The sequence below is a fragment of the Macadamia integrifolia genome, chromosome 5 (assembly GCF_013358625.1).
Source record: "Macadamia integrifolia cultivar HAES 741 chromosome 5, SCU_Mint_v3, whole genome shotgun sequence".
Classification (NCBI taxonomy): domain Eukaryota; kingdom Viridiplantae; phylum Streptophyta; class Magnoliopsida; order Proteales; family Proteaceae; genus Macadamia; species Macadamia integrifolia.
In genome coordinates this window covers 31,561,446-31,583,920 of record NC_056561.1, presented here as the reverse complement: position 1 = coordinate 31,583,920, position 22,475 = coordinate 31,561,446, and the positions used below count along the sequence as shown (strand labels likewise).

The following is a 22,475-nucleotide window of genomic DNA, read 5'->3' as shown; positions in this document are numbered from 1 at the left end:
TCCTGCATCCTCAATGTGTTGGAATACACTTCACATAGTTTTTCTTCCAACTCAGATGTGGAATACTGTTCGTCCATATAAACTTGCATCGGCTCTCCAAATTCCCCCTCATTTTCTGAATCCGATGTAGAATCATCTCCCTCCATGCATAGAGAAGGGTAAATTCCACTTGTTGGATCAGCCATTAGGTCATCATTGCAAATGGCGTAGACTGAGAAACATGTCGGATGTTCTGGTGAGTAATATTCTGACTCATCATCATAATCATTGTACCAAGGCCTTTGGTAGTCATCCCAATCTAGAAACCCATCATCCTCTCGAGAATCAAAGTCATCTCCATCCTTCTCATCTTCATTTTCTTCCTCATCATCATCATCATCATCCTCTTCTTTGCTGATTTCACTTCCCCTTGATTCTTTATCAGATTCCTCAAGACCATCAAATTCTCCAGCATCCAAACGCTCGTATTATTCAAAGCGTATGGATCGAAATATATCCATAGGGTTGGTCCTATTATTGCTGGCTCAATATTGGACCAATCCTGACTCATCAAAATCTATGTCACTCCCTATGTGGATTAAGGAACTATATTCTTTGATCTGCTCCCCTATGGCCAATGTGGTTACTGCTCTAAGAAGATCAGCTGTAATCTCTTCAATTACCTCTGGATTGTCTTCTGAAGTTATAGTAGACTGAATTAGAGAAGTGGGATCACTCTCCTGGTCTTCCCCTAATGCATTTACTGACCCTGTTGATGAAGTCATCTTTAAGGAATCTGGTAGTGCAAGCATATCCTTCCAATCATACCTGTCCATCCATCCTTCTTTTGGGTTATAAACTGAACCTTGAGAATGGGATTGGTATGAGGGTGATGAGGGATATGAAGTGGGATGTTATGAATATGATGTAATGTGAGAGGTAGGATATAAAGATTGGGGGTGATAGGATGAAGAGGTTCCTCCACTTTGATGGTGGGGAAAAGGTTGATGATATGGCAGGGGCTGATAATATGGTGGAGGCTGATAATATGGCGGAGACTGGTAATGTGGTGTGGTGGATTCTTCTGATGAGGAGGGATGGACGGGGGGCACCTGATCATCTAACTCTTCCTCTGATGATTCTCTTCTTCTGGGGGTTCTTATGATTCTAGCCCTTTGACTCATGATTTTCCTATAAGCACGGGCATTCATATGATTCTTCTGAGCTCTAGGCACAATGAGCTGAGTAAGGTCACTCTTTGTAGTTTCTTCATCCAGATTGTTCACATGATCGGGGAGTGGATTGGTATTGACATTGGGAGGCTACTTTATTTTGACCTTAATGGTTCCATTGTCTACCAAGTCCTGAATTGCATGATGTAAACCCAAACATCTTTTAGTATTGTGCCCCTTCTGAGTGTGGTAGGCACAATACTCATGATCCCTATATCAAGCTGGAGGAGGGTTGTTGATCACTCTTGGAGCCACTATCCCTAGTAATCCTTGCTTCTTTAACTTCTCATATGCAGTCGTTACAGGCATTCCCAGATCAAAAAATTGTCTTCTTGGGCGAGGAGCCTTCTGGGTGGGTAATCTGCTTATATTATGAAGGACTGTGAAGAAGTGGCTGGTGAGGCTGACTGCTGAACTGCACTTAGCTTATTAGTTTTTGGACCCTTTCCCCGTCTGACTCGAGTGTTCTTGCTTACATCTTGGGAGGATCCTTGATACTGGGCCTCTCTCAGAATTCTATTCTCCACCCGTGTGTCGGTGGCTATCAAGGCATCAAAAGTTTACAAATTCTGATAGTAAGGAACATCATAATAGGGCTTTGACAAGTTCTCTATTAACATCTCTACCTGCTCTACTTTTGAAGGCCTATCTACCATCTTGGCAGCCTTGTCTCTAAATCTCATCAAGAAGGCGGTGAATCCTTCTTTAGGCTACTGCCTCAATGTCTCAAGCTCTCGATGTTTCACATCCACCTTAGTATTATAGGAGTACTATTTGGTGAAGGCCTTCACTACCGTCACCTAATTCTGAGTTTGTTATGACTCCAACTATGTGAGCCACCTCAGAGCTGGTCTTGATAGGGTTAACATGAAAGCTTACCCCATCTGGTTTTCTACAAGTTGCCTTGATTTGGCGATGCTGAGGAAGACCTTGAGATGGACCTTGGGGTCTCCTGACCCATCAAATCTATCAGTCTGCCACTTGAATTTTTTTAGAATTCTTGCTCCATAGAAGAAACTCATTTCCTCCGAATCCACTGCTTGGCTTTCTGAGCCTTTTCCTACTTGAATCATGTTCTCCAACTTCTCTAACTGCTCTTTGAGCTTCCTTTCTTTCTCTGTCTCCAGGGCTCAAAGTGGATGTGTGTTGCAAATACCTCTTCTTCATCTTCGATCACTACCCTAGGAGGAGGGACCCTAGAATAGGCCCCTCGTTGACCATTAGGATGGGTAGGTGAAGATCCTCTCTGACCAGTAGGCCAGACATGCTCTAGTTCCCCTAAGTTGACTCGGGAAGAATTCCCATGATAACCTGTAGCTCCATTTTGGTCCACATCTCCTGTTGTCAGCACCAGCTCATTCCTGGGGTCAGCTCTAGGAGGGTTCTAAAGCGTATGTAGTATCTGAGCTATCCTTCTTTTGACTTCAGCCATTTCTATCTATAAGATCTCCATGGGTCAGACCCAAGCCTGTTCATGTGTTTCCATGTTGGGTGGATCCATGCTTATTGGGCTATAATCACTTGGTAGTAGACAATCTCGAAGAGATGATGGAGGTGATTCTGGATTTAGGCTAGTCAATCGATCACCCTGACGCGTCTAAAGGGACCATGGTGAATACTTGAGAAGTGGAATTATGCTTGAACCAAAAGTGGTTTATTTTAGGTTTCTTGAATTCCCAACCCCTTGTTCACAGATTCACTAGATTATCAAAAAATAATCCACCCAAAGTTAGTCCGCTTAATGATAGGGGGTGGAGAGGGTTCGATGCCCCTGGTCCAACCAATGTCATAAGCTGGAGATTCATACAAATGGCTCGTCGAGAGTATTCCCATAAAACATTCCATGTAATAAAGTCATGCTTTCCTTACTCTTTTTCCCACTAGGCGTCCTTCCTCCTGATTTTCTCGGGACTTCTCGAGACTTGACGTGGCTCTAGTGGGATTGCCCCTAAGTCAAGTATCTAGACTTTTTCCTTAAGGAGGAGGGACACCTTTTATCTAGAACCCACTTTGAGAAGGCAATTCTTTACTACAGGAATATAGTGTAGGAACATTCCTTTTCGAGACCGCAAACAAGTTTTACAATTAGCTTGTGGCACTCCTAACTTCTTCATATTTTTTTTACATGATGCGAGCATGCAGTGGATGCAATAGGACCGACAAGGTTTCCTTGACAAGATCTATATATGCAAGGTACGTGATCCTTTTGATATACCCATAGGTACAAGATCAAGGGGGTGACTTCCATGCCCATTACTCATGACTACACACGAAGCTAAGCAATTGGCCACGGGGTGGTGGAACCGTGAGTGATTATGTGCAAAAGTGTAATGTAGGGTAACCATCATTCGATCTCAGAATTCCATAAAGTGCGCGGACCTCCCCGAGGGTGCTGGCACAAATATGGACATCCTCGTCGTTTGATGATGCATTCGATCTCAGAATGTTATAAAGTGCACGGACCTCCCCGAGGGTGCTGGCACAAATACAACATCCTTGCTGTTTGACGATACCTTTCATTCTTGTATAGGAAGCGAGTATCATTTGCTCTCAGAGTACTCTCTATGACATCCACTAACCTCCCCGAGGGTGTGGGCATGGCAAGGAGTCCCTCGCCAAATGATTTCACTTCGAGCACGATGCATGATGCGGTTAGCGAATACAATTACAAACATGGGGTTAGCCAAACACGTTTTCAAACAAATGTGGTGGAAAATGTTTCCATTTAAAAGTAGCATCTAGTATTGGAAGCTTGACATCAGTCCCTAGTGGAGTCATCACTATGAGGGTAGCGGCCGGAGCTGGATCCCTGCCCTCTCTCCTCTCTCTCCCTTCACCTTCGTGGAGAGGGAGAGGTGGCTCGCATAGTGTGTGCTTCTCTTACGGGCCCCGTACCACCATATCACCACTTGGAGACATGTGGAGGCCTATTTCGTAAGGGTGTAAAATTCATCATTTTAGATGGGGGTTTTGATGATGGTCCAATTCGGGGATCGGGATCATGCAAATGGGGTTTGGAGTCACCACCTAGGGTTATGGGCCTATGACCCAGGGGTGGGCCCAATTCCTGAGAAAATGGCCCAAAATTTTGTCTAGTCCAGAGATTTAGGGTAAATGTGAGGTGTTGGGAAGGTGTAAGCACCCAATCTGCCCGGTTCAATCGGTCTTCTCACTAGATGCTTGGGAACGAATATTTTCTACAATTATTTCTACTCCACATGTATGACTAAGTTATCACACATATATACATTAATTGAATTCAAACTATTATATACACTAAAACAAGAATTATTAGATGACTACATTATGCTTGAGTGGGGAGAGAGATTGTACCTGAATTTGACCCCTATTTCCGGTCAATAGGGGTGGGCCCCTGATTGGTACCAGCTCAGACTGTCTTTCATGTTCTCCTGGCTCAGAGGAAGATGGTCTTAAACTCCAACTTCCTTTCTTGAGAGATGCTAATTGTGATGGTATCTGGACAGAGTTTCAGCTAGGAACAGTTGCTTTCGAATTTGGATTCGGACAGAGCTTCGGCTATAGAAGACTATTTTCGGATTTGGATTCGGATAGAGCTTTGGCTAGGGAAGGCTATTTTTGGGTTTGGGATGAGGTGGCACTCCGACAAAGCTTTCGCTGGGGATAGGCTAAGGGAGGGCTAAGCTGAGGTGGCACTTCGACAAATCTTTCGCTGGGAATGGCTATTCCTGGAAAGATTTTAGGGACACTCAGACAGAGGTTCAGATAGGAAAGGCTATTTTCGGGCTTGGGATCAGGTGGCAGTCTGGCAAAGCTTCCGTTGGGGATAGGCTAAGGGAGGGCTAGGCCGAGGTGGCACATCGGCAGAGCTTTCACTAGGAATGGCTATTCCTGAAAAGATTCCAGGGACACTCGGACAGAGGTTCGGCTAGGAAAGGCTATTTCTAATAAAAAAAACAATCTGACCTAAAAATGGATTGAAGAACTCCAAAGTCCCGAAGAACACTTTGAAGATCCGAACAGAGTTTCAAATCTTAAAAAAGATCTCTTCATAGACCCGACGAACCTCAAAAAAAGGGGGGGTTTCTATCTCAAGAATGCTCAAGAATGCTCAAGAATACTCAAGGGAGGTGGCTCAAGAACATACTATTTTTGGCTAAAAACTGGATCTAACTAGGAATTTGGATTGAAAATCTTCAAGATCCCGAAGAACACTTCGAAGGTCCGAATGAGTTTTCGGATCTTGAAAAAGATCGCTCCGAAGATCAGAAGAAAATCAAGAGGGGGGAGGGGAGGAAAATTTCACTCTGAAAGGGGATTCAGGTGTTTGTTGGTGTGTTTTTTCTAAGGGAGAAGGGTGTATTTATAGTTTTTTTTCAACCAAGTAGGAAAGGGGAAATCCCTTTATCCAGTGGACGAAAGGGTGGCTCTTGCCTAAAGTGAAGAGATAGGATTTTTGTCCAATGGGTAGAAGGGGGTTGAAGGCAAAAATGGGTGGGGAGGGCTTTTGTCCAGTTGGTAAAATAGGGTTTTCAGAAAAAAGGGGAGTAGAGAAAATTTTTACCTTGGAAAAAGGTCATTTTCAGAAAAGCAGGAGGAGAGAGAAAGTTTGGAAAAGGTAGGTTTTGAAAAAGCGAGAGGAGAGAGAAAATTTTGCCAGAAAAGCAATTTTTGAAAAATCAAGAGGAGAGAGAAAATTTTGTCGAAAAAGCGAGAGGAGCGAGAAGATATTTCCAGAAAAGGTAATTTTTGAAAAAACGAGAGGAGAGAGAAAATTTTGCTGGAAAAGACAGTTTTCAAAAAAGTGAGAGGAGAGAGAAGGTTTTGCCGGGGGTGCGGGTGATGTCACGGGTGCGCGAATGCATGGGTGTGCGGGCCATGTGTGCATGGTGTGCGGGCACGGTGTGCAAGGTGTACAGGCCATGTGCATGGTGTGCGGGCATGGTGTGCATGGTGTGCAGGCACAGTGTGCACGGTGTGCGGCTGGGGCCTGCACACTTTGCCGCAGGGCCTGCACACTTTACTGCAGGGCCGCGCAGAGCTTGCAGCAGGCCCGCGCACAATGTCCGGCAAGGCCCCGCACAGGGCGCGGCAGGCCCGCGCACAATGTGTTGGGGAGCCACGCACAACTTGCAGCATGCCCACGTACAGTGAGCAGCAGGCCCATGCATAGTGTGCGGCAGGCCCATGCACAGCATGCGACAGGCCCATGCATAGGTGTGCGGCCAGGCTGGGCTTGGCTGGGCTGGTTCGCTTGGCTGAGCTGGCTGGCTTGGCTGGGCCGGTGTGTGCGACATTCATGCAGAAAAACGTGATTTTTTTGGAATGATTGCTGAAGATCCATTGGTCCAATTTTGGCATACCATATATCGTCGGAATCGTATTTCTAAGAACTATTCATCTTTATGGTCATCTTAACTAGATTCCTTCATATATGAAAAATTAAAATTGGACCCCTTCCCTCCAGCACAGGGATTTTTAGGGTTTCAAACCCGGGAGTGTTCTGGGGTTATCTGGGTATGTAGAGGATGAATTTTAGGGTGTTTGGGTCAGGTAAAGTGTTTTTTCAGGTTTCCAGTGGGACTGTCCATGTGTGCGGCATATGTGCGGGAAGGCACAACATGTGAGCAAAAAAACGTGATTTTCCAGGAACGATTGCCTGAGATCCGTCGATCCAATTTTGGCGTATGCACACCGTGCACACCATGCACTATTCATATGTATGGTCATCTTGACTAGATTCCTTCATATATGAAAATTCAAAATTAGGCCTTCCTCTCTCCCGCACGAGGATTTCCAGGGTTTTGGGTAGGAGAATGTTTCCATCAGCATCTTTGTTGGTCGGAAGTTGAAAGTCACATCCAAGATCCATATTTCATCATAGCCAGAGGAGGGTGAGAAAATTGGGTGTCTACAACCAGGAAGTTCAACTTAGTGGTTTTGAAATAGAAGAAACTTGTGCAGATGAAATTCATAAGGGAAGGAGAAGATTTTCCCTTTTGTGGAAATGTTGAGCCATGGTTTGATAAAACCGCTGCGAAGATGCAACGAGGGTTTAAAGTATTCTTTCAAGATGAGTTTGACTAGATAACACATGAGATAGAACAACAGCAAATGCTAGGTGAAGGAAATGATTAATATAGTTGTATCACCGGAATAGTGGAAGTAGCACTGATTGAAGATGGGTTCTCCTCTGATAACCCCATAACATTGATCCGGTAAAAGGAATTGCCAAGTCCCTGAGTACTCTTGAAGAGGGAATGGGAAAAGAAGATAAGATTCATCTGGAGTCTACAACTTCCCATGGCTCTGAAAGGTCACATCTGTTCCTTTTTACAAAAGCCACGAGCTCAGAACTTACATGAGCTCAAGCCCAGGCCTTTTAGAGGAAGAAGCACTTATGCAAAGCAAAGAACAGCACCAAGAATGATGGTTTCCATGTACTGTGCCCGAATCAACTGCAACAGGAAGGTCCGTGAAGGTGGTCAAAGATGTGACAAAGGCACCGGGATGGCATCCCTCAATAGGATGGAAAAGATGGACTTCAAACAAAGAGGATTGAGCAGTCTCCACCAATTTTCACCTCTCAGAAAGTTTGGCTTCTGAGAGCACGAGGTCGATCAGCTGGTACTTGTGAAGAAACAAGCACCTATCCAGAAGAACCATGGCACCGTTGAAGAAATAGCAGCAACCTCCCTGGAAGAAGAAAGAGGTTCGTTGCCACATCTCCTCATCCATCTAGCCACCGAACCGCTCCTAAACTGGACTAGCATTAGGGAGAATTTTAAGTTGACTCATGCTGTTGAGTCAATCAAACTGGATACCACTGATGAAAGCATTAAACTAGTCATCGAGTCTGTAGTTGAGTCAGTTGTTGAGTCTGCTGTTTATGATTTCGTGTCGGTCTCCCCTCTTGAGGAGAGTCGAGAGTCCAGAGTCCATGTATATCGAGTTTGTTCCTCCTCCTTTCATGAATGAAATTTCTGATTCCGATTATGACTTGCCTCCTTTTTCTGATGATGATCTTAGTAAATGTCAAGAGTTAATAAAATAATGCAAACCAAAGAAATCCCAACCCATCCATGAGGATACCCGGATTATTAATTTAGGAACCGATCAATGTCTTCAAGAGGTAAAAATTGGCACCACCTTAGACAATGAAGAAGCAGAATAGATGATCAATCTTCTAAAGGAATTCTCTAAAGTCTTTGCTTGGTAATGTGAGGATATGCCTGGTATAGACCCCGACATTGTGCAACACCACTTGCCAACCTACCCTATGGCAAAGCCAATCAAACAAAAGCTCAGAAGGATGCGTCCAGAATGGACTGAGAAGATCAAGGAAGAAGTAGTAAAGCAATGGAATGCGGGTTTCTAACAAGTGGTAAAATACCCCCAATGGTTGGCCAATATTATACTAGTGCCAAAGAAGGATGGCAAGGTATGAATGTGTGTAGACTTTCGGGATCTTAACAAGGTAAGCCCTAAAGATGACTTCCCATTACCTCACATTGATGTATTAGTTGACAACACGGCAGGGCATGCCTTGTTATCATTTATGGATGAATTTTCGGGATACAACTAAGTGAGCATATACCCCAAAGATCAGGAGAAGATAGCCTTCACCACTCCACGGGGAGCCTATTGTTTTAAGGTGATGCCTTTTGGACTGAAGAATGCTGGGGTAACTTATCAGAGAGCAGCTACAGCCATATTACATGATATGATGAACAAAGATGTGGAAGTCTATGTGGATGACATGATAGGGAAGTCAAAAGATGGGTAGGGGTATATTCCCGCATTAAGGCGATTCCTTGAAAGGATCAAGAAGTATTAGCTGAGATTAAACCTCAGAAGAGTGTTTTTGGGGCAACAGCAGAAAAATTGTTAGGGTTCTTGGTGAGTGAAAGAGGCATTGAAGTCGACCCTATCAAGATCAAGACAATTCAAGAAATGCCCACACCTCGTACTGAGAAACATATATGAGGATTCCTGGGTCACATCCAGTGTATTAGCGGATTCATAGCTTAGTTGACTACAATATGCGAACCAATCTTCAAGTTGCTGAAGAAGGATCAGCCCACAGAATGGAATGATCAATGCCAAAAAGCTTTTGATAAGATCAAAGGATACCTCATGAACCCACTAGTATTAAAAACACCAGTGGAAGGAGAACCACTTCTGTTATACTTATCAGTGGGAGAATATTACATGGGCTCATTGCTAACACAAAAAGAGATGGAAAAGGGGGCAGAGCATGCCATATATTACCACAGCAAGAAGTTCTTGGAATATAAGAAGCGGTACACATCTTTGGAAAAAACCTGTGCCGCACTGATTTGGGCGACGAAAAGACTGCGACATTACATGGTAGCTTATCTAGTACATTTGATCTAAAGGATGGATCCAATCAAGTACCTCTTTGAGAAACCTGCTCTAACAGGAAGGATGGCTCGGTGGCTGCTTCTACTATCAAAATTTGACATCACCTATATTACTCAAAAATCTATCAAGGGGCAACCCATAGCTGATCATTTGGCTACCCACCCCATAGAAGATGTAAGAGCCCTGGACGATGCCTTTCCTGATAAAGAAATCACAACAATATAAGAAGAAGACACAGCTAATGAATGATAATTTTTCTTTGATGGAGCAGCTAATCAAAAGGGGTGTGGTGCGGGAATATTGCTTGTCACTCCTGACGGTCTTTATTTTCTTTTATCATTCCGCCTTGATTTTCGCTGTACCAATAACATTGTTGAATATGAGCTTGTGCCTTGGGACTTGAAACTTCCCTAACCATCAGGGTGAAAAGGATCAAGTTGTATGGAGATTCATCCATTTTCATTTGTCAGATACAAGGGAAGTGGAAGACCAGAGATGAAAATCTGAAATCATATCAAGAACATCTGGAAGAGGTGATTGAACAGTTTGAGAAGATCTCATTCGAATACTTCCAGAGAGATAACAATAGGTTCGCCAACGCCCTTATAACTTTGGCATCCATGGTAGAATGCAACCCTATGGCTAGAGTCCAACCATTCTTGGTAGAACAAAGAAGCAGGCCCATTTATCACAATTTGGTGAACTCTCTCACTATAGATAGTCAGTCTTGGTTCACTCATATTGTGGATTTTATCAGAGGAAGGAAATACCCGGTTGAAACCACAGAAAGAGAAAAGAAATTTCTGAGAAGATATACCACCCAGTTTATCCTTCAAGAAGACTTATTGTACAAGAGGTCCTATGACAGAATACAGTTGTTGTGTGTGGATGAAGAACAAGCCACAACCATCATAGAGAAAATTCATCAAGGCCTCTATGGACCCCATATGAATGCCAAGATGTTTGCTAAGAAGATTCTCAGGCTAGGATACTATTGGAAAACAAAGGAAGCAGATTGTATGGCCATTGTCAAGAAATACCACTAATGTCAGATATTTGCTAATATTATACATATCCCACCGACAGAGTCGCACTTGCTCAATTCTCCTTGGCCATTCTCTACTTGGGGCATTGATATAATAGGGAAGATCAACCCCAAAGTATACAATGGGCACGAGTTCATCTTGGTAGCCATTGATTATTTCACCAAGTGGGTAGAAGCCCAGTCATATGCGGTCCTCACATCTGCTAAGGTAGAAAAATTCATCTAAGAAAATACCATTTTCTAATATGGAGTACCTCAAGAGTTGATATCAGATCAGGGATCCCATTTCTGAGGCAAGACTAATAAGATTTGCATAAAGTTTGGTATCAGAAGGCATCGCTCTTCCACTTACAGGCCACAGACTAATGGGGCAGTAGAAGTAGCTAGCAAGAACATCAAGGTGATCTTACAAAAACATGACTGAGACACACAAAGATTGGGCGGATAAGTTACCACTTGCTTTATGGGCATATCAAACCATCTGTGCCTTCTGGAATTGTCAATACTGAGGCTGACACCAATTGGCTCTTTAACTCCTGGAAACTATTTTCACACTCCTTAGATGATTCAAACTTCACACCCTTATTTTCCAAACTGGTCATTGGAGCGGCAATTCAAGAGAAAATCTCGATGAAGCACCGGTAGTAGCCCACTAATCCTATGAAACTCCTAATCTCTGTAGCATTCTTGGGTGCTTCCCACTCCACTACTGCGTTTACCTTTTTCAGAGATCTGGGTTGACCCGTTTTCTCTTCCTCAAAATCAGCTTATCAGGAGAAGGTGCCCAAGGACTTAAGCATAGACCGCGGGGATGGGATCCACGAGCAATGTGGGACTAAACGAGGGCAGATCTGGGTTGACCCATTTCTCTCCCTTAAAACCAACTTATCAGGAGAAGGTGCCCAGGGACTTAAGTATAGACCGCAAACGGGATCCACGAGTGATGTGGGACTAAACAAGGGATCGCCTGGATAGACATGCACTCACTCTCCCCTCAGTCCGCCCGGCTCTGATACCAGATCTGGGTTGACCCATTTTCTCTCCCTCAAAACTGGCTTATCAGGAGAAGGTGCCCAAAGACTTAAGTATAGACCATGGATGGGATCCAGGGAGTGAGTGCATGTCTAGCCAAGTGATCCCTCGTTTAGTCCCACAGGTTGACCCATTTTCTCTCCCTCAAAATCATCTTTTCAGGAGAAGATGCCCAGGGACTTAAGTATAGACCGCGGACAGGATCTATGAGCGATGTGGGACTAAATGAGGGATCACCTGGATAGACACGCACTCACTCTCTCCCGATCCGCCCGGCTCTGATACCATATCTTATCTCTATAGTATTAAGCAAAACCAAACTCTGATATTTCATTCAGCCATAAGGCTATTTATAGATCATTACAGATTTGCAAACTCTGGCACGTGTCTATGGACATGTATTTTAAAGAATAAGAAGAGAGTGACAGACCACTTTTCTTATCCTTATCTTGTCGATCGTATACAGATACAGAGACATAGAGACAATATAATATGTACACAACACAGATACTAATACAATACAATATTTTTTACAGAGAAATAAGTGAGGCATCCAAACTATCAGAACTACTATCTGGGTAGGTACTAGCAGTGTCAATGAGCCAATCATTATAGGCATCCAATAACTGTTAGATGTGAGGGTCAGGGAGTCTGCTTATTTGATGAAGGTCCCATGTCGTATCCATTCGAAGAAGGAGAGGGGATGGAACTTGGCTTCGAGAGACATTATTAGCTACACACATAGTGTTTAAAAAGGATCTCCATTCACTTCTGTGCTGGACTTGGGTTATGAAGAGGACATATGTTTTAACTTCAACCACTTGGAAATTTGGATGTAATGGATGTAATGGCAGGGTTGTAGATTTTCAATGGTTTGGTGAATGAGGGAAGGACAATGGAAAAGGATGGTAATGTAGTGCTGGTTAGGGTATTCTTCAGTGGCTTCTGGAAGACAAGAAGAGAAGAGGTTAAACCAATGTTCTATAGGAGCAAAGAGGCTGAGGAAATTGAGGATTGTAAGGTTGAGACGTGGACGATGTTGATAGGAAACATCCAACGGGAGGTAAACCAGTGGATAGTGGTGAGAGGAAGGCTTAGGGCAATCGTATAGGCTGAACAGAGGTGCAAAAAGATGCATCTATAGATAAAGGGAAGATCCTGAAGTTCTTGTAAGGTTGTAAAGGTGAATAAGGTGAGAAAAGGGTAGTCTGGGTCAAAAGAGCTTCCAGGTAAGGATAATCCTTCTCGTCGAAGAGCGACTTCAAGTAGTTGGAGTGTTGTGGTTTTGTTGTAAGAAATAACCTTTCTCAGGGTTAGATCTTGTAGTAGTTCAGGTGGGAGGTTTGGTGGGAGAGAACAACAAAGGTTATGGCCAGATGGTGGAGGCTAAGAAGAAGAGGAGGCTCCTGGGGTTATATGAAAGAGCAGGGGTATGACTGAAAAGTTTGAAGTTGGTCGGGAAAGGAAATCTACCAAAACATTATCTTTTCCTTTGATGTGTTTTACGTTAAATGACCATTATGAGAACCACTGAGCGCATCGAAGAAGTTGTGTATGAGGGAGAACTTTCTGCCAGAATTCAAGCATTCGGGGAAAGCTTGACATGTCTAGTTCAATAAGAAACTTATGACCAATAAGATAGAATTGGAACTTTTCAATACCTCGCCTGACTGCTAGGATCTCTTTGAAGGTTGAGTGATAATGAGTTTCTGAGGGCTTAAAAGGTCCACGCTTGTAACCACAAACAGTTCTTAATTTTGTTGATTTGTTTTCTTCAAGAAGAACTACACCCCAGTGAGTATCACTTGCATCTATTTGCAAAATTCTTGTACCATTGGAAGGGATCTGGAGGGTAGGGAGATCCTTCGAGAGCTTTTTTAATGCTTGGATGGCAGCAATGTGAGCTGAAGACCAAGGAGGAGCTTTCTTTTTCAGAACCTAATGAAGCAATGAGGTGTACTTGATCTGCTAAGGGAGAAATTCTGTCATGTAGTTCATAATTCTGAGAAATTGTTGGACTTGATTCTTTGTCAGAGGGCCATCAGAAAACTGTTGGAGAGATGTGGCAATACGAGGCTGGAGTTCATATTTTCCTTTTGAGATGGATACTCTGAGAAAATCAATGGAAGAGATACCAATCTGCATCTTCTTGGGAGAGAGCATGAGACCATATTTCTGAATAATTGTATGAAATTGCTAAAGAAGTTGTAGATATTTAGTCTCATCTTTGGAGAAGAGAAGAATTTCATCAATATATACGAGGGCATGGTCCTGGATAGGAGCAAAAATTTTCATCATAGCTCTCTGGAAGATTGATGGTGCTATTTTCAGGCCGAAAGGCATTACTGTCCACTGCATATGGTATCTAGGAACACAGAAGGTTGTTTTTGGTCTATCTTCTGGAACTATTCCAAGTTGCCAAAAGCCTGCTTTAAGATCAAATTTGGAGAAGATATTTGCATGGGCCAATTGGAGAAGTAAGGCCGGACGAGTTGGAAGTGGGAACTTGTCATCAGCTAAGAAGAAATTTAAAGGCTGATAATTAATCACCATTCTCATTTTTACTTGAATTTGCTCTGTTCGTTTGTTGACATAAAATGCCTAGCATGCCCATGGGGAGAGTTGGTTCCAAAAGACTTTGAGACTGTAGTTGTTGGATTTCTTGAACTGTTAAGGAAAGAAGTTCTAGATTCATGCTAGGATGGCTTGCTTTTGTTGGATTGACATCTTTATTTTTCTTGAAGGGCAGAGTAATGAAGAAATAAGAGTTCTGTCATAATGGATGCGAGCACTTAATGAGGAACTCTGTATGAGATTCTGCATAAGATGTGGAAAGGATGTGTCTTTTGATATCTTCAAAGAGAGAAGGACCTATAAGAAAAAGGTTAGAAACAAGGGACCAGGGGAGAAGTTGTTGTTTATAAACAAGGCCTTGGGGAATCCAACGAAGGGGAAGACAGCTAAGAACATCAAAACCTATGACTTTTCTAGGAAAATGGGTTCCTAAAACTGTATGGGTAAAAGACAAAGTTAGGGAGAAGTTGGATTTTTATGGGTTGTTTAGACACAAGATTGATATGGAAGGTTTCATCATTGGCTACCAGGAATGGGAAAGGAGGTTCTTGGGCCTTCCAAAGATGTTTAGGAAGTATTTTTGGAGTCATAATGGTGGTAGCAGCTCCAGTGTCTAAAAAGGCTATGACCCTAATGGGTTTAGCATATAGCTCAAGTATTATCTGAATGGAGACATGTGGGAGAGAAATAACATGGCAAGGTGGAGAAGATTCTGCTAGTTGAGGAGGGGAGGCTAAAGGGATTATGTGGTAGAGGGGATCAAATTCCTTGGACTCGGAGAGGGAAGACTCTGGGTCTGAGTCAGTATCTGGGAAATCAATAGAAAAAAGAGAGAGATATGTGGGAGACTCGTCAAGAGAGTATAGAGATTCAAGATCTGCATCATTGAGATCTTCTTGCTGAAGAGAGGACAACATATGCATGACTTTGTCTGTTTTCTGAGAGAGGGGACAATTTTTTTGCAAAATTTCTATGTTTTCCACAAACAAAGCAAGAGGAGGATTTGTTATTTCCTCGAAATTGCTTTTTTTTAAGGAATCTCCATTTTTTCTTGAACTTTGGAGATTTGAAGTGGAAGTGCTTCTTCTTGTGCTTGCGGTGCTGAGAGAAGGGTGAAAACTTTCTATGATGAGAGGATTTCTTGGTAGAACAATCACAGGAGTTGTCACCTTTGCACTTGATCTTGAGATAAGAGGTATCATAGGCAGAAGAGACCTTATTAGATCTATCTTGTAAATCCTTCCAAACTTTTTTGATGTTGCAAGGTTTATCAAGGGCAGTAAGAGCATAATTGTAAAGAGAACCAATAGAGCAAGAGGCTAAAGAAATGTTTTGGGTTCTCATAAAATATTGAGTGTCTGCACCAAGAGGCTCTGAAAGAGAGTTCAAAAAGATCTGCTTAAGGTTTTCATCATTAAGACCACTGATTTTGTGACACCGATCTGTCATTCGGGAAAAATGCTTATCAAGATCTGATCTATTAAGTGAGCAGCACTTTATTTGAAGAAATTCATCATGGCCCTTTGAAAGATAATTTGAGACTGGACCCAAGAATTCTTGATAGGGAGTGGTAATAAATTGGCTTTCTATAAGCTGGACAATTTGAAGTTGTCTATGAGCACCAAGAGCTAAATACCATTCTCTGAGTTTTCCTTGGAGTCTTGCAATAAATTTGGATAAAACAGTCATAGTGGTAGCTCCTTCATGAAGTAATTCTGCATTTATCCATGAGTGGAAATCTACGATTCTTGAAGCCCATTTGGAAACAGGAATATCATCCAATGTGAAAAATTGTTTAGGATCCTGATTTTGGTATGGGGTAAAAGGAGGAGGTGGAGTAGGATTAGGCCTGTGTTGGTTAGGAGGATTGTGAATTTCAGGGTCAAGGTCATCATCAATTTCTGAGACATGAGGAGTAGATGGGCTAGGACCTTCATTCATGAAAGAAGGAAGAGGTTTTGATAGGGTAAAGTTTGTAAGAAACTCAGATAAAACATTTTTTGAGCGGGTGATGATGGTATGGATGGACTAGGTAGTTTGGGTAGTGGTGGTAATAGGGGAAATGGGTGGTTGAGTGGCTGAGGTGGTTTTGGTGGAGTTATCGGTATCGGAGGTGGAGGAGCTAGGTAAGAAATCGTCATGGGATAAGGGGTGAGAGAAGGGGTATTGTCACACCCCGTTCACACAGAACCGGACCGGTGATCGGGTTAACTCCGATTAACCCAAACCAGCCAGGATCATCTGATACAGTACCCAACCACAGCATACACACATCTAAGATATACATTCAAAATTCATCGGAAGACTTAATTTACCTGTAAATACCCCCAATATACCTGAGACCCAAATTGTGGTATATAGATAAATACATGTGGGCCCGCAGGCATGATATTTACACAAAAAGAATAACAATTCACGTATCAAGTACACAAAAAGGGGTCACCAAAAGAATCAAAAAGTAAAACCAAGTACGGCGTCAATACTGCGGTCCCGCAGCACAACCCTTGCACGTGCAATCCGTACCGTGCTCAAACTCCTTGGGGACCCACCAATCCTCATCGGAGAACTCAACTGTGGGGCCCAGCCCTTGATCTTCAGGCGGGTGACCTGAAAAATCATCTAAAAGGGGTGTACACGTGGGATGAGCTCACTAGCTCAGTAAGTGAAAAGAAGGACCACACACAATCCACACAGCAATCACATCCATATGCACTACATGTTATGCAATTCATTTTAAACCTCATCCACCTAAACATTACTAAGTCTTCGGTTTAGTGCTACTACAATCATAGTGCGCGTATACTCCGGGCACGAGCTGCGAACTCCATCCCGCGATACGTCCATAGGGCTATTGAAGATGGCCCACCGTGAGTATTCAAAAAATTAAAGCATGCTGACTACTGGCTCTCAACATAAAAGTAAATGACAGAAAGTAAAGGAGCTGACTTCAACAATTTAAAAGCAGGACGATTGGCCCTCTTGAATATACCACCGAGGTTGCCGACTATCCTAATAACCAGTCGGGCGTATGTCTAACTGCCACAGTGACCCGACACCCGCGACCACTGCTTCCCCCCAAGTGATAACCCAACACCTCAACCCCTGTTGGGAAGGGTCGTAGCACGGGAAGATGATAATCCTAAACCGCATGCTCTTATATGACATAGTACGATTACATAGTGCCACCGTGTCCCATTCCACGGGCCACTAATGCACTCGTTTCGAAGCCAACTACGACATCTAGTCTAATAATGCATCATGCACAGTGATCCCATCATTCATCACATAAGCACATCAATCATTTAGCATTGAGAAGTAAAACACAACACACATGTCATAATCATATGAGGATGACTAAGCTACTACAATAATTTTCATGATGACATGGCTAGTCTAGATACAATTGAATGATGTCAAACAAGCCTTAAAATAAAATCAAACGTCCTTTCTCCACTTACCTGTTGTGTACAAAGACTCACGCCCGGTACGGGTGAGATCCGGCATGAGAAACGTAAATTTTAGTGAACCTATCATAAGTGAAGGGAGTTAGCATTTCACCACCTTGGGGTCAAAACAAACAAGATTTGATGGTTAAATCATGTTTAGAATCATAAAAGAAGGTTGCACGTCCGTTTTGGGTCCATTCGGACACAAAAATCACGTTAAGGGCCTCTCGGGTGGGTCGGACAGCCCACCTGTCACGGCCCACTGGTCTTCTCAGGTGGGCGGGTCGGCCGGTTGGTTGGCCCGCCGGTGGGGACCGAGGGCCGGTCTTCTTAGGCGGGCAGGTTGGCCCGTCAGTCGGCCTGTCGGTCCTAGCCGAGGGCCTGCCTTCTCAAGCGGGCTGCCCTCAGGCGGGCTGTGCGGCCCACCGGTCCCAGCCCACCTGAGAGGGCGAAAAAACGCCTTTTCCCTTGAAACTTACCCCAACCTTTGGGGAATCAAATGGGGCTTTTCCAATCACATTTTCCACACATTTAAGGTCTTATAAGATGATTCTAACCTAGATCTAAGTTGGATTTAAGGATTGAAAAGCCATCTTACCTTCTTTGCTCAAGAAATCACCAATGCTTCTCCAATCTTGTAAACACTTCTTCAAATCCTTCAAAATCAACACATGGACTATCTATTAAACCTTAGATTCATCATCTCAAGGGGGATTTACAAGACCTCAAGGAACTCTACCCAAAACAAGGGTTTTACTTGGGTTTGGTGAAAGTTTAAGAAACATAGCCTTTGCTCACCTCCAATCGTAGATCTCGTGTTGGGGCTCACTCTTCCGACGTCGGAATGGGAAGATCAAACCTTGGCGCCGCTTAAATCCATTTCTTCTTCCTCTTCCTTCCCCTTTCTTCTTCTCCGTTTTCTTTTCTTCCTCCTTTTCTCACTCCTCTTTACTCTTCTCACCAACTCTTTAGTGTAATAATAATGAGAAAATGAAAAACACAATAAATGCTATTTATACTTTTTAAAACATCTAGTAACCACATGGGTGGGTCACTCAGGTGGGCGGATGCGCCCACCTGTGACCACCCACCTGAGGGCCTAAAATTGGCCAACAAGTGGGATTTTGATGGAATTCGACTCTAGGCACAAGGTATATTATACGTATGCGCTTTAGGATACGGCTACATACCAGCATTACCCGTACATGGCCTTATGATGCGTGCATGTGCACGGCTTGGGTACACCTGTCTCCTCTGGCACTAACTCGGACTTGTCTGGCCAACCTGTGTTCAAAGTCACCCTTGCCATCATGATCCATAAGGAACCTACCTTAACCCCCTCTGTTTCGGGTCCTGCATGGTTAAACCGGGTCAACCGTGTAATTATACCAGGTTTAAAAAGTAGGGTATCAAAGTACTGCGGGTGTGGCATTCCAGAAAGGCACATGGAACATACCACAATGGGTTATCCAACACCTTAACCCTTGTTGGCAAGGGTTTGTAGCATAGGGAGTGATACCTAACCATATATATGCTACATGCCTTCATAGTGATATAGTTAGTATGAATTACATGATACCGGCAAGACTTTGGCCACAAAGTGTAATCCATCTCCAAATACAGTCCCGGGTACACGATACCAGAGAGACTTTGGCCACAAAGTGAAACCCGAGACCGTTTACTTAATCTAGCATACATATCACAGTTGAGTATGGACTACGCGACACCGATACCAATCATCGGCCACGAAGCGCATCCATTTCCAAATGAAAACAACTAAAATATGATTTAGGAATTCTTGCATCCGGAGAACTGATGATGGTTCAGCATTAGGCCTGCATAGCTAGATAACACGTAAAAGAGATGGATCAAATACCTTGGGTTGAAATACTTTGGTGGAGTAGGCCAACTAGGGTATAGTTGTATAAACATTTGTTGTTTTATTTACGTATAAGTATGATAGAACACCCTTAACTTTTTTTTCAAGAAGGTTATGACAAAACAATTAAATATTAGAGCCAGTTATGCAGGAAGATAACCTAGAAGAGCATCAAACAGTTCGAGGGTGGTATATTCCCCCTTATGCTTATAAAGGAGCCATCTTCCCTCAAGAAAGGTGGCAGTGCGGTATTGAACTTGAAACTACAATTAAGGGGGGACATTCTGTACGATCCAATGCCAAAAGGAAAGAAGCGACAAAAGAATTTTGTGACTCACTTCCTCTAAAAAGAGGGCTTGGCCCGTGATCAGAAGACTCAATATGATCTAAGACAACGATGTCGTTATCCTCACTCCTCAGCCTTACCACCACGGTAAGAAGAATCACCATAATATATGTGTAGGGCACTTTCCATTCCAGCAAAGATCTTCCATATCCAGTCAGAAGGCCCTTTCACAGTTACGAATAAATGCTTTGACCTAGGAAAGTGCTGACAAAGAAATTGGCGAGCCAGCCAGTCCAACAAAAAAGGAGTCCAATAGAGGTCTAACAGTTGGTTTTTCTAATAGCATTTTGATTTTTAATTTAAGTCATCTTTTGAATAGGTTTTAGAGGTCAGTATAGTATATAATTAAGCCATTAAGGTTTAGTTCTCTACTGTACCTTATTGTTCTTGTTGATAATGAATTCTGATTTAGTTAGTGAAATCAATGGATGCTTGTGAGTGTGCATGTGCGCACTTGAGTGCTGCTGAAATCCCAGATTTGGCTCGGTGTATTAGTTCTTCTGATAGTTGGTTTTTGTTCCTGATCTCTATTGTTAGGGAGGTTCTGGTCTTATCAGTCTTTGTTAGTGCTTCCTACTTACTCATTCTAATTATATCAATCTGCGATTTAATATTTAAAACTCTGTTATAGTTTCCTAATATTTCTCTTCTGCTTGATAACTCTCCTCTAATAGTTGCCGCCCTATACCTGCACTGTTTAATCGCATTCTCTTGTACTTTCCTTGTTACTATATAGGAGAATATAGGATTGACAATATTTACCCTTCACGCATGTAAAGATCTCAATATTATTCATTCTAGTAGATTGTCACGCATACCAATAAATAACGATCCTCAGTTAATCCTCACTAGAAGGAAACCAGTGCAGCTTCTGTGGGCTTATAGGTTCACATGAAATATTGGATATACAAAGGTGATTTAGTAAACAGATTGTTGGGTTCCAATTTTCAAATAGGTTTAGAATTAATGTTTTTTTTTGTGAACTTTGTTTCCGTTGGTTGTTGATAATTAAGATATTAGCAGTAAATGAGCACATGATATCTGAATTTTTATAATTCTTAGTTGTCAAGGCGTCACTTAGGCGTTTGGGCAGTTGGTCGACTTATCATTGTCATGAGCTGAGTGCCTTATTGTCCTAGTCGACGCCTTGGTGCCTAGGCGGTCGCATTGGTGTATTTTTTTTTTTTTTTTTAAAGATAGGTGTCTTTTCTAATCGTATCATTTGTGTGTGCAGGTGGTCGATTTAAGTTGAGATATACATATTTGTTTCCTTAAAAGAAGATCTCTCCCTCCTCCCTCCAATTCGGCAGTTCCCGCCGCCAAATCCTCCTACTGTCCCCCTCCCTCCTCTTGTTCTACGCCTCCTCTTTCCCCTTCCTCCTTCTTGGGTCCTCCTCTATCCTCCCTTGCTTATACCCCCCAGAATTCTTGGAAATCTGTGGCCACTCCTAGCACTCACCCTTCCTGTGTTGGCCTACCTTTGTCGTTCATCAAACCCACCCTCCTCAATGATTCCCTTTTGGGCTACTGCCCTGATGGAATGCTTGATTCTGAAATTACAAAATGGAGCAAATGTCTCATTGGGAATTTCCTGGGCAGTGGACCCCCTTTCCCAATTGTTAAGGCCTCTCTTCTCGGAAATGGAGAACTTCTGGTATGCTGCAAATGGAAGCTATGATACCCTTTGAATCAGTCCAACATCCTCTTGACCCCCTCAGGGAAGAAAGCAGCGTCAGAAAGTTTTCTGGGACCTATGACATATTAGAGGCGAGTGCCGTTTTGTCATGGCCTATGCTTGGTTCCTAGGTTGTCACCTTGGTCTTGTTCACTTTTTGTTCAAAACATAGTGCCTTTTCTAACCGCATCATTTGTGTGTGCAGGTAGCATACTTTATGTGAGATGCATGTAATCATGTAGTAAAAAAAAAAAAAAAAAGAATAGAGAATTAATTATAACCCAAAAGTACCCAATACATTGTTTTGTTGTTCACTTGTTCGGTGTTCATCCTTAAGAACATGGTTCAACCCTATCTCGAACCTCCCATGGTGATGGGCGGTGACATTGCTGCAGGCTACCATCCTCCTTGACATGATTAATGATTACTTGATTTCTATGGTTGAGAATGACTGTATTCCTATCTATGTATTCTGGTTGGTGGTTGTCCCATTTTTATGATTAATGATTACTTGATTTCTATGGTTGAGAATGACTGTATTCCTATCTATGTATTCTGGTTGGTGGTTGTCCCATTTTTATGATTAATGATTACTTGATTTCTATGGTTGAGATAGAATATTGATTGTTTGAGGAGTAAGTGGTGGCAGCCCCTTACAGGTGTTATCTTTGTAAGAATGATGTGAAATCTGTTAATTAAATATTGTTAGCATAAATTTCTTTATGGGAATTACAAGGCAGATGGATGGAGTGATTGGAAAATTTGTGAGCGTGCCCCAGAAAACATGCATTCCCTTATAAGTTGGAGACTTGATTTCCTGCAGTTGCTTTTGTACATTGAGAAAGGTGATGCCTGCTTTCCTACCATATTTTTTGAAATGTTATAGGTTAGCTCTTGGATGTA

General features: G+C 42.8%; 1 protein-coding gene across 6 annotated transcripts in view; it reads left to right on the top strand.

Annotated features, from left to right (window-relative positions):
- The window catches only part of LOC122078860 (probable WRKY transcription factor 57), a 123,034-nt gene that overhangs the window by 69,017 nt on the left and 31,542 nt on the right, over nt 1-22,475 (top strand). For 3 of the 6 annotated variants that reach the window (XR_006140205.1, XR_006140203.1, XR_006140204.1), the window contains exon 6: nt 21,132-22,417. The exons of the other annotated variants lie outside the window; for them this stretch is intronic. The gene's annotated coding sequence lies outside the window, so the exon portion shown is untranslated. The remainder of the gene's footprint in view (nt 1-21,131; nt 22,418-22,475) is intronic. 6 annotated transcript variants of the gene reach the window in all.